Source organism: Crocuta crocuta, unplaced genomic scaffold, assembly GCF_008692635.1.
Source record: "Crocuta crocuta isolate KB4526 unplaced genomic scaffold, BGI_CrCroc_1.0 scaffold528, whole genome shotgun sequence".
Classification (NCBI taxonomy): domain Eukaryota; kingdom Metazoa; phylum Chordata; class Mammalia; order Carnivora; family Hyaenidae; genus Crocuta; species Crocuta crocuta.
In genome coordinates this window covers 798,459-813,121 of record NW_027530010.1, presented here as the reverse complement: position 1 = coordinate 813,121, position 14,663 = coordinate 798,459, and the positions used below count along the sequence as shown (strand labels likewise).

Genomic DNA, 14,663 nt, shown 5'->3' with positions numbered 1-14,663 from the left:
CACAGTCCCGCCAGAACCGCCAGACCTTTACTCTCCAGACGGACACTCGTTACCCGCACCCCTGTCCTGGAACCCACAACACGCAAGCCGTAAATACACCACAATCCCGTGCCCAGGGGTCCAACACGAGTCACCGTCGGGGACTCCGAACGTGGAGGTGACCTCCGCCCAGGGCGACGCTCTGCGTGTATCAGGAAGTGGGGTCGCTACCCACCTATGGCCCAGCCCAAACTGCTCTCTCTCCCCAGCGCCAGAAATCAAACCCACCCGGAGGCCAGCAATTCCCCCAGAGCACACCCAGCTCGGTCCCTCTCCCTGCCCCCCGCGCCCCACCCCTGCACGCAGCAGCGCCCCTCCCAGCGGCCGCTGCAGCCACACCACCTCTTACACAGGAAGCTCAGATCCTCCCAACAACTCCCCACTGTGCCCACAAAGCCCAGAGTCCCCACCATGACTCATCGAGGCCGTGACCTGACCCTCCTTCCCACACACCTCTCCTGGGCCCGCTCTCCCCTCACCTGCCAAGTCACACACTGGGGTATCTGCACGTGTTCCCTCTGGAATGTTCTGGAATGCTCTTCCCCTGGTCTTCATACGCTTGGCCCTGACCTGTCATCTAGACCTCAGCAAGGATGCCGCTTCTCAGAGACGCCTCCCTAAGTATCATCTACGGAAGCGACCCCCCCTTCATCACATCTCCTGTCCCTTCCTGCAGGGGTATTGGCATGGAGAGACAGCCTGCAGCTGAGGACACGGTCTGGTTAGCACATACACAGACGGGAGGGATGGACCGGACGGGATGGACGGGAGAGATGGGGANTCCTACAGCTCGAATCTCCCCTGAGCTCATGTGAGGCTATCACCTACTGCATCTGCTACGTCCTGGCCCCGAGCAGACGGGCCATACCCGTAGGCTGGGCACCAGTGCAGGGGTGCGGGTGGGGGGCTGAGCATGTTGCAGCCGCTGCTGTAACCCCACAGGTCCCCGCGGCGGAGCCGCTGTACCGAGGCCGGCAGAGGCGCTCCCCGCAGACCCACCGCGGATGCGGCGCGGAGCCAACAGCACCACGTATGTCCCCGGCCGAGCCCGGGAGGGGCCTCTGCACACTGTCCTCAGTCCCACCCCCGCCCAGGAGCCAGTCACCAGCAGCGACGCCCAGGTAAGGGTTGTTGATGCAGAAACATTCAAAGTCGTTTTCGGTCTAATGACTATTCCCTGACGACTTAAGAGAGAAACACAACAACCCATTTTGACAGCTGGTGAGATTAAGGCTCAGTAGGAAACGTACACGACTCTCGCCGCCCGGCCACCGGGGCAGGACATCGCCCCAGACCCGCCCCAGCGCTCAGGGTGTGTTCCTGACACACAGGGGCCACTTCAGTTCACCGTNCCCACAGCAGCCAACAGTCCCTGCCCTCGGTTCTGGGCGTTTCCACCAGCGGACCTAGCGCCCTGGGAGGCAGCGAGTCTGAGCAGTGGGACACAGGACACAGAGGTCAGCGACCGTGGCTCCAGGGGGGAGGGGCGTCCCCAGACACACCCCCGGGAGAAGTGCTCACCCCACCATGTGCAGGGGTGCGGCCTCACGTAACCCTCTGGACGGCGGAGGCCTCCTGCAAGCCTCCACGTGCCCACGGCACCACACGTTGGGCCAGTCCTGGTCACTCTGGGCCGTCTCTTCCTGGGGACCCCGTTTGTACCCGGGGAGCTGCCGTGACCTAACTGGTGACCCCCCAGCCCTGTCACCCGTGTACCACACTCACATGTCTGCTGTGAGCAGGGGCAGAGCCACAGAGATGAAAGACCCGAACCTCGCTTGCTCTCGGGGACCCCACATCAGGGACCCCACACACATGGATGAGGTGTGCGCTTGGCCACGAAGCTCACAGCTCAGCGGGTAGAGTATGTGCACAACGGGGCACAGTGTCCGGTGACCGCAGGGCAAGGAGGGGGACAAGAGCTTCCCAGGGGCCAGAATGAAGTAGGAGAGCAAAGCCCACAGACGCGGGGCCAGAGCTGGGGACGTGCTCAGCGTGTGGGGACGGGCATCGGACCTCCTGAGGCAGGTCTGCCTGGCTGGGCTCTGGCCTGACTAACCCACAGGGCTGCCCGGAATCCGGGTGGACATGCGAAGACATGGTGGGTGTCCCTATCAGAATGTTCTGGAAGCATCCAGAGGGTCTCAGGCACGTTCTGAGAGAGACACCAGACACAAAGCGTGCACACTGCGGGACCCACGCAACGGACCCCTGCGACAGATAAACCTCGCCCAAGGGGACGAGAAGCAGGTCAGTGGTGGCCCAAGGCCACAAACAGGGACAGGAGAGCCTTCTACAGGCCCGGAACGTTCCGTACGTGTCACAGTCCACCCGAGTAACTGTACACCTGAAATGGGTTCATTTTATTCCGTGTAAATAATGCTTCGATTAATGCATTTATGTCTTTTATATACTTAATACTTCACTAAGGTTTTATATAAATTGATTAAACCCGGCGGTCTTGCTCGCCCCGCCACCCCAGCCCTCCGGCGGCCCGTCACCAAGCGGCTGTGAACAAGCTATGTGTTACGGAAATAAAAACGTCTTAATATTTTTTAAAGTTATGATTATTTTTTTTTAAATTTTGAATGTTTTACTTATTTCTGAGAGAGAGAGAGTGTGTGTGAGCAGGGGAGGGACAGGGAGAGAGGGAGACACAGAATCCGAAGCAGCTCCAGGTTCTGAGCTGGCAGCACAGAGCCCGACGCGGGGCTCGAACCCACGAACTGTGAGATCGTGACCTGAGCCGAAGTCGGACGCTTCACTGACTGAGCCCCCCAGGCGCCCCCATATTTCAGCCATTGTTGATAGTTATGCTCTAAACATTGGGGTGCATGTGCCCCTTCAAAACAGCACACCTGTATCCCTTGGATAAATACCTGGTAGTGGAATTGCTGGGTCGTAGTGTAGTTTTATTTTTAATTTTTTGAGGAAACTCCATACTGTTCTCCAGAGTGGCCGCACCAGTTTGCGTTCCCACCAGCCGTGCAGAAGGGTTCGCCTTTCTCCGCATCCTCGCCAGCGTCTGTTGTTCCCTGACTTGTTAAGTTTAGTCATTCTGACCGGCGTGAGGTGGTATCTCACTGTGGTTTTGATCTGTATTTCCCTGATGATGAGTGATGTTGAGAATCTTTTCATATGTCTGTTTTGTGCCTGCATGTCTTCTTTGGAAAAGTGTCTATTCATGTCCTTTGCCCACTTCTTCACTGGATTATTTGTTTTTGGGTGTTGAGTTTGATAAGGTCTTTAAATTTTTTTTTAACGTTTATTTATTTTTGAGAGACGGAGACAGAGAGTGAGCAGGGGAGGGACAGAGAGAGGGAAACACAGAATCCGAAGCAGCTCCAGGCTCTGAGCCATCAGCACAGAGCCCTATGTGAGGCTCAAACTCACGAAATACAGGTTTATAACCTGCGCTGAAGTTGGACACTTAGCCACCTGAACCACCCAGGCACCCCTTGGTTTTCTTTTTCAGGGATGCTCTGGCTATTTGGGGTCTTTTCTGGTTCCATACAAATTTTAGGATTGTTTGTTCTAACTTTGGGAAGAACGCTGGTGTTATTCTGATAGGGATTGCATTGAATGTATAGATTGCTTTGGGTGATATTGACATTTTAACAATATTTGTTCTTCCAACCTAGGAGCATGGAATACTTTTCCATTTTTTTGTGTCTTCTTCAATTTCTTTCATAAGCTTTCTATAGCTTTTAGTGTATAGATTTTTCACCTATTGAAAATTGACACGGGGCTCAAAGTCATAAGTCATGAAATCATGACCTGAGCCAAAGTGTGACAACAGACTTAGACACCCAGGTGCCCAGTTCTAGCAGTTTTTTGGTGGAATCTTTTGGGTTTTCTATACAGAGTATCATGTCAACCTGACAAACATCTTACAGCAGCCATAATAAAATGCTTCAACAAACAATTACAAATACCCTTAAAAAGAATGAATAAATAGAAACACTCATGAAACAGGAAGTCTCAGGGGGGAAAAATCATATTAAAAAAAGCGAAATTTAGAAGCGTGTGGGTGGCTTAGTCGGTTAAGCACCTGACTCTTGATTTTGGCTCAGATCATGATCTCATGGTTCATAAGTTCAATCCCCACATCTGGCTCTCTGCTGTCAGCAGGGAGCCTGCTTCACATCCTCTGTCTTCCTCTCTCTGTTCCTCCTCCCCTCTCTCTCTAAAAAGGAAACATAAGAAAGAGAGAGAGAGAGAGAGAGAGAAAGAAAGAAAGAAAGAAAGAAAGAAAGAAAGAAAGAAAGAAAGAAAGAAAAGAAAGAAAGAAAGAAAGAAAAAGAAAGAAAGAAAGAAAAAAACAATTTGAATGACAGTGGATTTCTCATCAGAAACCATGGAGGCCAGAAGGAAATGATGTACTATCTTTGAAGCCCTAAAAGAAAAGACCTTATGCCTAGTGCAAATATCCTTCAGGAAAGAAGGGGAAATTAAGACATTCTCAAATGAAGGAAAACAAAGAATTTGCCAGCAGCAGACCTACCCTAATAAAATGGCCATAGGAATTTCTCTGAACAAAGAGGAAATGATAAAAGGAAGAGCCTTGAAATATCAGGAAATAAGAACAAACACGTTAAGAAAAAACACAGGTAAATACAACAGGCTTTCTTTCCCTTGAGTTTTCTGAATTATATTTGACAGTTGAAACAAAAATTGTAACAGTGTCTGAGATGGTTCTAAATGAACACAGAGGAAATATTTAAGACCATTACATTAAAAAAAAAAATTTTTTTTTATAGTTTACTTATTTTTGAGACAGAGACTAAACATGAGCGGGGGAGGGGCAGAGAGAGAGGGAGACACAGAATCTGAAACAGGCTCCAGGCTCTGAGCTGTCAGCACAGAGCCCGACGCGGGGCTTGAACCCACAAACTGTGAGATCATGACCCGAGCTGAAGTCAGAGGCTTAACCGACTGAGCCACCCAGGCTTTGCCCCTAAGACAATTACACTTTAAGTGAGGAGAGTAAGGTTTCTATACTTCATTCAAGCAACGTCAATAGGCATAGACTATGATATGTGTAAATAATGTAACATCTTCAGGTTTTTTATGTTTATTTTGAGAGCGAGAGAGAGAGCAGGGGTGGGGCACAGAGAGAGGGAGTGAGAGAATCCTGAGCAGGCTCTGTGCTGGTCAGCACAGAGCCCTAAGTGGGGCTCGATCCCACAAACCATGAGATCATGACCTGAGCCAAAATCAAGTCAGACACTCAACTGACTGATCCACATAGGCGCCCCACATCTTCAGTTTCAAAATACACTTAAAAACACTACAGATAGGGGCGCCTGGGTGGCTTAGTCGGTTGAGCGTCTGACTTTCACTCAGGTCACGATCTCGCGGTTCGTGGGTTCAGGCCCCGCGTTGGGCTGTGTGCTGACTGCCAGCTCGGAGCTTGGAGTCTGTTTCGGTCTGTGACTCCCTCTCTCTCTGACCCTCCCCTGCTCACGCTGTCTCTCTCTCTCTCCTAGAAATAAATAAAACATTTAAAAAAACAAAACAAAACACTACAGATAAATCAAAATTGAACTCTAAAAAATGCCCAAGTAAATGACAGGAAAACAGAAAAAGAAAAAACAGGAAACAAAAAATAAAATGGCAGACTTGAGCCCTAACATATCAATAATTACATTAAATGTAAATGGTCTAAAAAAATACCAATTTAAATACACAAACTGTCAGTGTGGTTTAAAAAACACGATCCAACTATATGATGTCTACAAAAAGCTCACTTCACATATAATGATATAGTCAGGTTTAAAGTAGAAAGATAGGAAAATAAAATAAAATAAAAAATAGATGAAGATATGTCATGCAAACCTCAAAGGAAAACAGGCACGCCTATTTAATATCAGATGAAACACACCTCAGAGTAAAATCACTAAGATCATAGAGAGGGATACTATGTAATCATAAGTAGATTAATCCGTCCAGAATACATAGCCGTCCTAAATACCTGTGCAGCAAACAGCGGAGCTGCAGAGTATATGATGCAGAAACTAACTGTACTGAAAGGAGGAATATACAAAACCACAGTTACAATTGTAGACTCAATACCCCTCTCTCAACAACTGACAGACAGCTAGACAGAACACCAGAGGGAGAGAAATCTCAACAATACTATGAACCAACGGTACCCAACTGTCAGGTACACAACGCTGTGCCCAGCAGCAGAGTACACGACTTTTCAGCTGTCCACGGAACACAGACCACGAAGGCCATATCCTGGGGCCATGAAATAAGTCTCAATTAATGTAAGAGAATTCAAGTCATATGCACCGTGCTGTCTAACCACAACAGAAGTAAATCAGAAATCAATAGCAGAAAATATGTGGAAATCTCCAAATCCTTTGAAACTAGGTAACATACTTCAAAATAACCCACAGAATGAAGAAGTCAAAAGGAAAACTAAAAATATTTTGAACTCAATGAAAATGGAAACACAACACAAATTAAAATGAAAAACAATATCAAGATTTGTGAGATGGGGGTGCCTGGGTGGCCCGGTCGGTTGAGCATCTGATTTCAGCTCAGGTCATGATCTCACAGTTCACGGGTTTGGGCCCCATGTCGGGCTCTGTGCTGACAGCTCGGAGCCTGGAGCCTGCTTCCAATTCTGCTTCTCCTTCTCTCTCTGCCCCTCCCCCATTCGCACTTTGTCTCTCTCTCTCTCTCTCAATAATAAATAAATGTAAAAAAAAAAAAAGATTTATGAGATGTAGGTAAAGCATCACCTAAAGAGAAAGTTATAGCATTAAAAGCCTATATTAGGAAATAAGAACACTTAAAAATTACTTACCTCAGCTTTGACCTTAAAGGAAAAACAGAAGAAGAAAAGCAAATGAAACCCAAAGATAACAGAACAAAGGAAGTAACCGAGATAAAAGCAGAAATCAAGGAAATTGAAAACAGAAAAACAACAGAGAAAAATCAATGAAACAAGGAAGTAGTTCTTTGAAAGGATCAACAAAATGAATAAGCATCCAGCAAGACTGAAAGAGACAAAGAGAAGACACGATTAGCAAATCAGGACAAAATAGGACAGACGTCACCACAGACCCCAGGACATCCAAAGGGTGATAAGGGAGCTCTAAGAACAACTTCGCACATGTGTCTACAGGTGTAAACGCCAAACACACAGCTGGACGACCTACACAACGCTACCCTTCCTCAAAAAGTCACAACTGTCACACCCACCCAACCTGAAACAGATCATGGGAACAGCCCCATAGCTATTACAAAACTTGAACTCATAATTAAAAGCCTTCCGAAAAAGAAATATCCAAGCCCAGATGGTTTCACTAGAGATTTCTATCAAACAATTAAAGAAAACTAACGTCAGTTCTACACAGTCTCTCCCCAGAGAAGAAAACACTTCACAATTCATTTTATGAAGCTAGGATCTCACCCATAATACTAACACCAAAGCCGGTACAAAACAAAACAAAGCGAAAAAAACTACAGACCAGTATCTTTCATGAAAAAATGCAAAAATCCTTAACAAAGTATGAAAAAGTAATTTAATAGTAGTATTAAAAGTTAGAAATTTGGGGCCGGGGGGGTTCAGTCAGCTGGGCTGGCCGCTCCGAGCCTGGAGCTGCTTCACATTCTGTGTCTCCCTCTCTCTCTGCCCCTCCCCTGCTTGCTCTCTCCCTCTCTCTCTCAAAATCATTAAAATTTTTTTAAAAAAGAAAAAAAGAAAAAGCAATCATTATAATCCACCATATTAAGCAGCTAAAGAAGAAAAAATCACATGATCACGTCACCCAATACAGAAAAAGCATTTGACAAAATTCAATAATTTATTCAATAAATAATTGATTTATTTATATCAATATTTATTATATTTATGTCAATATTTATTTATATCAATATATTGAATAAATAATAATTCAATAAATTATTAGTTGAATTTTGTCCCCCCCCCAAAAGTCCTACCTGCCAGCACATCAGAATGTGACCTTATTTGGAAACAAGGTGTTTACACAGGTGATTGAGTTAAAACAAGGTCACTGGGGTGGTCCCAATCCATACGGCTGTGTCCTGATGAGAAGAGGAAATCCGGACACGCAGACACAGGGAAGACCGTGTGAGCGCTGCACCGCAAGCAGAGGACGCTGATGATCGCGGACAGATCGCCAGAAACTAGGAAGGGGGGTGAGTCCCCCACAGGTTTTAGAGGGAGCGTGGCCTTGATTTTGGACTTGGAGCCTCATGAGGAAAGAAATACCAGGTTGTGCTATTTTTTTAATAGCCGTCCTAAGAAACTAATAGAAAACCCGTTCATGATTACAACTCTCAAAGAATAAGAATAGAGAACTTCCTCAACTTGATAAAGAACATCAACAAAAAGAAACTGCAGGTGACATTGTAGTTCCCTGTGAAAGACTGAACGCGCTGCACCCTACGTGTCGGGCAAGGGCGTCCACACTCCCTGTTCTGATTCAGCACAGCGCGGGAGACTTTAACCAGAACTAAGGCAAGAAAAATAACAGAAGGCATATAGGTCACAAGGGAAAAACAAAAGACCGGCTCTCTCTGCAAATGACATGACACAGGCTTAACGCAGTTGCTATCAAAACCCAGCCACAGTTTTGGAGGGACGGACAAGATTATTCTAAAACGTATAGGAAGGCAAAGGAAGTGGGGCAGCTAGAACAGTTCCGAGAAAGAATGACGTGGGACTGAGGACGGCCTTCCACGGTCCGGGACTGCATAGCCACGTAACCGGGGCTGCGCGGCCCTGGCGGAGGCACTGTAAGGCCACAAGTCTAAACGTCTAAACCACACTGACTCCGTGACGGGCTTTAAGTTCCCCTCTGAACTAGAAGGCCTGAGTGCCAGCTTCCCCGAAACTATCAGGCAGACACACACCAGGCAGGAGAAACCACCCTCGCGGCACCCACTCAGGGGAGGCCGGCGACCACCCTCCACGTTACTGAGGGACAGGCCTGGAGACAGAAACTATAGATAGGACCCTGTTACCTGATGTTAAAGTTAACCGTTAGTCGCCGAACAAGACCCTAGGCTCGCTCTGTGATTGGTTGGATTTAAAGGTGCTCTAAACGTTGTAATTGGATCCCGCCAAAAGTGACGAATACTCTAGACAATGTGTGTGGTCAAACCCGCTGTCAATGATGTTGTATAATTATGATTGGATCACTGTTCCCATGTCACAACTTCTGTAACTCCCCATAAACCCCATAAAAACCCTACTCTGCCCCTGTTCCGGGCTCTCAGCACGGATCCACTGCGTTGGTGAGGTCTGGGAGCCCGAGCTTAAGCCTGAATAAACGCCCTTTGCTTTTGTATACGTGACTCGGACTCCTTGGTGCTCTTGGGATTTTGGGGAGATCGCGATCTGGGCATAACAGCATAGACCCATGTATCAGTGCGACAGACTGAGACTCCAGAAATAAACCCGCACAAGTATACTCCGGCTGATCCCTGATAAGGCCGCAAAGGCAATTTAAGGGAGGACATGCAGTCTTTCCCACAAATGGTGCAATAGCAACTGGACGTCTATAGGCAAAGAAAAAAAAAAGAAAAGAAAAAAGAAAAAGAGGAAGAAAGAGAGGAGGGAAGGAAGTTAGGAAGGAAGAAAGGGAGGGAGGGAGGGAGGAGGAAGTCACCCTAAGTTTCACAGCTTATACAAAATGAACTCAAAATGGATTGTGGGCTTGTGGCTCCTGGGTGGCTCAGGTAAGTGGCTGACTCTTTGTTTCAGTTCAGGTCACGACCTCACCGTTCATGAGTCCGAGCCCAGCATCGGGAAGTGGAGCTCATCATTTCTTTTGCCCATTTTCTAACTGGATTGTTTGGTTTTTTTGTTGTTGAGTTTTGAGAGTTCTTTATATAGTTTAGATACTAGCTCTTTGTTGGATATGTTGTTTGCCAATATTTTCTTCCACTCTGTAGCTGCTTTCCTCCTAACAGTGTGGTACGAACCCCTCCCTAAGGAGAAAGAAAAAAATGAAGAGGAGAGAAGACTTCAAGGTCACCTAGATATGCGCCCAGCTGCCTACATTCCCCATGGCCTTGTAAACCGAGACAGCTTAATCAGACTGCACGTTTATGTGTCTCCATATATGGGAGACAAAGAGATAGAGAATGTACAAGAAAAGTACGCCATGTGCTGTGGGCCGCTCAGTTCTTTTGGGTACGAACCCAACTGAGCAGTGCCGGCACGAATAACGTTGCTTCATGGAAAGAAAACCCTCGGCGTCATGACTCTCTGAGCGAGAATCCTGCAACAACAGGGCTCTTTTTATAGACTAAACTTTTCAATTTAAATAAAGTCAAATTTATCAATTTTTCCTATTTTTCCTTTTACGAAAGGTGCTTTCATTGTTGAGACTAAGACTGTTGTGCCCGAGTTGCGAGTCCCCTGAGACCCCCAAGGAGCCGACACCGATGCAAGTACATAAGGGTCTTTACTACAAGCTTGAGCAGGGGCTCGCCCGCCTACCGGCGCAGCGGCAGCAAGGAGAGGCCTCCAACAATGGCAGGCAGGGGTTTTATGGGGTCAGGGACGGGGGTGTTACCGTGCACACGTTGTACGTGTAGCATCATCACATAAGCACCAATCACAATTGTACAGCAGCACCCATGGTAACAGCTTTGACCATTCAGTATCTGTGAGGTGTTCATTACTTTTGATGGGACCCAATCGTGACTCTTGAGAATCCTTTGAAAATGACCAATTATGAGGTGAGTTCAAAGGGCCCACGTGGGGTTCAGGCAAGCGGTGAGAAATTGGCGAGTTTGTATCTGCAGTTCCCGGCCTTGACTCAGACCATAGGAGTGTTTTCTTGATTAGCTGACCTGAGGGCGGTCCGAGGATGGCGTCAGCCTTGAACAGTCTGAGGAACTGGGGCTTCGTGCAGCCCGAGGTTGCTCTTAATGGAGGACTTAATTTTGGGCTCTTCAAGACATTTTTGGCTGGCCCTAGATCCCAAAGATTGTTATTATTTTTTTCCCTAAAAGTTATATTATTTTAGGGGTACCTGGGTGACAGTCAGTTGAGCATCTGACTCTTGATTTCAGCTCCGGTCATGATCTCATGGTTCGTGTGATCAAGCCCGGTGTCAGGCTCTGTGCTGAGCATGGAGCCTACTTGGGATTCAGTCTCTCCCTCTCTCTCTGCCCCTACACTGCTCACTTGTGCGTGTGCTCTCTCTCTCTCTCTCAAAATAAACATTAAAAGTTACATTACTTTACATTTTTAAGCCCACAATCCATTTTTTAAAGTTTATTTATTTTGAGAGACAGAATGTGCGTGTGTGGGCACAATTGAGGAAGGGGAAGAGGGGGAGAGAGGGAATCCTAGGCAGTTTCTGAGCTGTCAGCGCGGAGCTGGACTCGAGCTCGATCTCACGAAATGTGAGATCATGACCTGAGCTGAAATCAAGAGCAAGATGGACGCTCAACCGACTGAGCCACCCAGGTGCCCCATTTATAGAACATTCTTGAAGTCCTGAAATTGTACAAACAGAAAAGTTGTTGCCAGGGGATGGGGTGGGGGGTGAGAGGGAATGGGTGTGTCTGTAAAAAGGCAACATGACATAGCCTGCGGTGGGGAGATGTTGGTATCTTGACTGTATCAATGTCAGCATCCTGGTCGCGATACTGTTTCAAAAGATGTTGCCATTGGAAGAACCTGGGTAAAGAGCCGACCTCTCTGTGCCATTTGTTGAATTGCTGTGAATCTCCAACGACCTCAAAATGAACACTTTAACTGAGAGGGAAACAGCCCCCGAGCCTGCGGGCAGCTTACAAGCCGGCGGCGGGCCGGGCGGGAGCTGCCCTCCTCCTCGGCCCTTTGCTGGTTATATCATCGCAAGTAGCTTCTCCCAGGTTTGGGCTGAAATTTACCTTCCTTTACATCATCTTTCAAAACATAAGCTCTTGGGGCACCTGGGTGGCTCAGTTGGTTAAGCGTCCGACTTCGGCTCAGGTCATGATCTCATGGTTCGTGGGTTCGAGCCCCGTGGCGGGCTCTGTGCTGACAGCTCAGAGCCTGGAGCCTGTTTCAGATTCTGTGTCTCCCTCTCTCTCTGCTCCTACCCCACTTGTGCTCTGTCTCTCTCTGTCTCAAAAATAAATAAACTACAAAAAAAATTTAAAAGCAGACAAGCTTGACCTTGATTCATATATCTGTTCTTTTCCATTGAACTCTTTGTAACTTAACAAACCCTCTCCTACTCTGAGGCCATAGATATTCTTCTACATTTTTTCTTAAAGGTTTTTAAGTTTTGTCTTTCATATCAAGTCTCTAGTCAACCTAGCCCGTATTTCGGGGCAGGAGGGAAGCAGGATATAATTTCACGTTCTTGTACTTGAATGTGCAATCGTCCCAGATCAGTAATGGACACATTCACCCTCTCGGCTCAGACCCACAGCTGTGCGGGAATAAGTGGCGGCTTCCGCTTTTCCGTGGGCCTCTTTCTGGGGTTCTCTGCTGTCTGCTATTGGTCGACCTGTCTATTCTCGGCTACTACCACATCTTCAGGAAGAAGGGTCTTAACTATTCGTAGGCTTTTGTTCTTGCATATAAATTGCAGAACCAGCGTGTCCCATTCCTGAGAAAACCCTGTGGGAATTTTTACTGAATTCTACAGAAGCCAGAGATACATTTGGAGAGACTGGCTCTCCAGAAATGCTCATTGCATCTTCCTACCCACAGACACGGCACTAGGCTGGTTCCTGTCTTCCTTAGAAACACGTTCAGCAGGGGCGCCTGGGTGGCCCAGTCGGTCAAGTGTCGGACTCTTGATTTCAGCTCCGGTCATGATCTCATGGATCGTGGGCTCTGCGCTGACAGTGCGGAGGCTGCTTGGGACTCTCTTTCTCCCTCTGCCCCTCCCCCATCAACATAAATAAAAACAAACATTAAAAAAATAAGACTTTTAATAAAGTTGAAGGACGCCTGGGTGGCTTGGTTGAGCGTCCATCTTTGACTCGGGTCATGATCTCACGGTTCGTGAGTTTGAGCCCCACATCGAGCTCTCTGCCGTCAGCGTGGAGCCTGCTTGGGACTCTCTGTCTCCCTCTCTCTTCCCCTCCCCCCCCCCCCATAGCTTTAATGTCATTCTTTAATCTGTGAGTGAAAAACATGTATGGTGTCCTTAATATTAAATTACTTCTGCATTTGGGGGGGGAACCACTTGTTATGATATACCACCTTCATTAGCCAATTCTGACTATGATCATTTGGCCAATATCGTGTTTAGAGACGTTGCCTGTGTATTCACGCGTGAAACGCCCACAATTTTCCTTTCTTATGCCATCGTCTGGTGTGGTGTCTGGTTATCATGTCGGCCTCAGAGAATGAATTGGGGAGGATCTCTCTTCTCTGGAAAAGTTTATATAATATTGAAATTTACTATTCCTTGAAAATTTGGTAAAGTTTGCCTGTAAAACAACTGGTCTGGTGTTTTCTTTGTGAGAAGATTATAAACTAGGATTCAATTACTTTACAGTTAAGGGACCATCAGGGTTCTTGTATTAGTTTTAAAAATGATACTTTAAGAAACATGTCTATTTCTGGGGCGCCTGGGGGGCTCAGTCAGTTAAGCATCTGGCTTTGGGCCAGGTCACGATCTCACGGTCCGTGGGTTCGAGCCCCGCATCGGGCTCTGTGCTGACAGCTCAGGGCCTGGAGCTGCTTCAAATTCTGTGTCTCCCTCTCTCTGCCCCTCCCCTGCTCGTGCTCTGTTCCTCTCTCAAAAATAAAGAAACAGTAAAAAAATTTTAAAGAAATATATCTATTTCTTCTAAGTTTTAAAATTTATTACATCATCTTACATTTTAGTTCCTGCTGGGTCTGTAGCTGTGATCTCTTTCTCGTTACTAATATTGACTTACTGATTTTCTCCTCTTTTCTCGATTAATCATGCTAATTTTTAAATTTTTCATTCATCTCTTTTTTTTTAAGTTTTTTTTTTCAATGTTTATTTATATTTAAGGGGGAGAGAGAGAAGGAGAGAGAGAGTGAGCACAGTGGCAGAGTGGCCAAGAGAGAGGGAGACACAGAATCTGAAACAGGCTCCAGGCTCCGAGCTGTCAGCACAGAGCCCGACGCGGGGCTCGAACCCACGAACCGTGAGATCATGACCTGAGCCGAAGTTGGATGCTTAACGGACTGAGCCCCCCAGGCGCCCCTTCATTCATTTCTTGAAAGAATTACATTCTGGTGCTCGCTTCGGCAGCACATATACTAAAATTGGAACGATACAGAGAAGATTAGCATGGCCCCTGCTCAAGGATGACACGCAAATTTGTGACGCATTCCATATTTTTATGGAATACTACATGGCAATGAGAAACAATGAAATCTGNGCCCACAAAACCCCTCTCTCCTGGGGCTTTTCTTTTTTCTTTTTTCTTTTTCTTTTTTTTTACAAATAGTTTATTGTCAAGTTGGTTTCCATAGCCTGGGGCTTTTCTCAAGAGAACGACTGAGTAACGTGTCTGGTGAGTTTGTAAGTGACAAACGTTAAGGAAACACACAGTCAGGGAGGGGACAGGAGTGAAGGGACACAGGGCTAGGCGGTGTGGCCAGGCAGGCCCTCTGAGAGACCGACACCTGAACAAAGAACAGGCTG

General features: G+C 47.0%; 1 non-coding gene across 1 annotated transcript; it reads left to right on the top strand.

The window, feature by feature from the left end:
* The first annotated feature begins 14,251 nt into the window (after positions 1-14,251).
* On the top strand, positions 14,252-14,358 carry LOC144231678 (U6 spliceosomal RNA). The gene has a single exon (XR_013335140.1). It is a non-coding gene; the product is annotated as a U6 spliceosomal RNA (small nuclear RNA).
* The last annotated feature ends 305 nt before the right edge of the window (positions 14,359-14,663 follow it).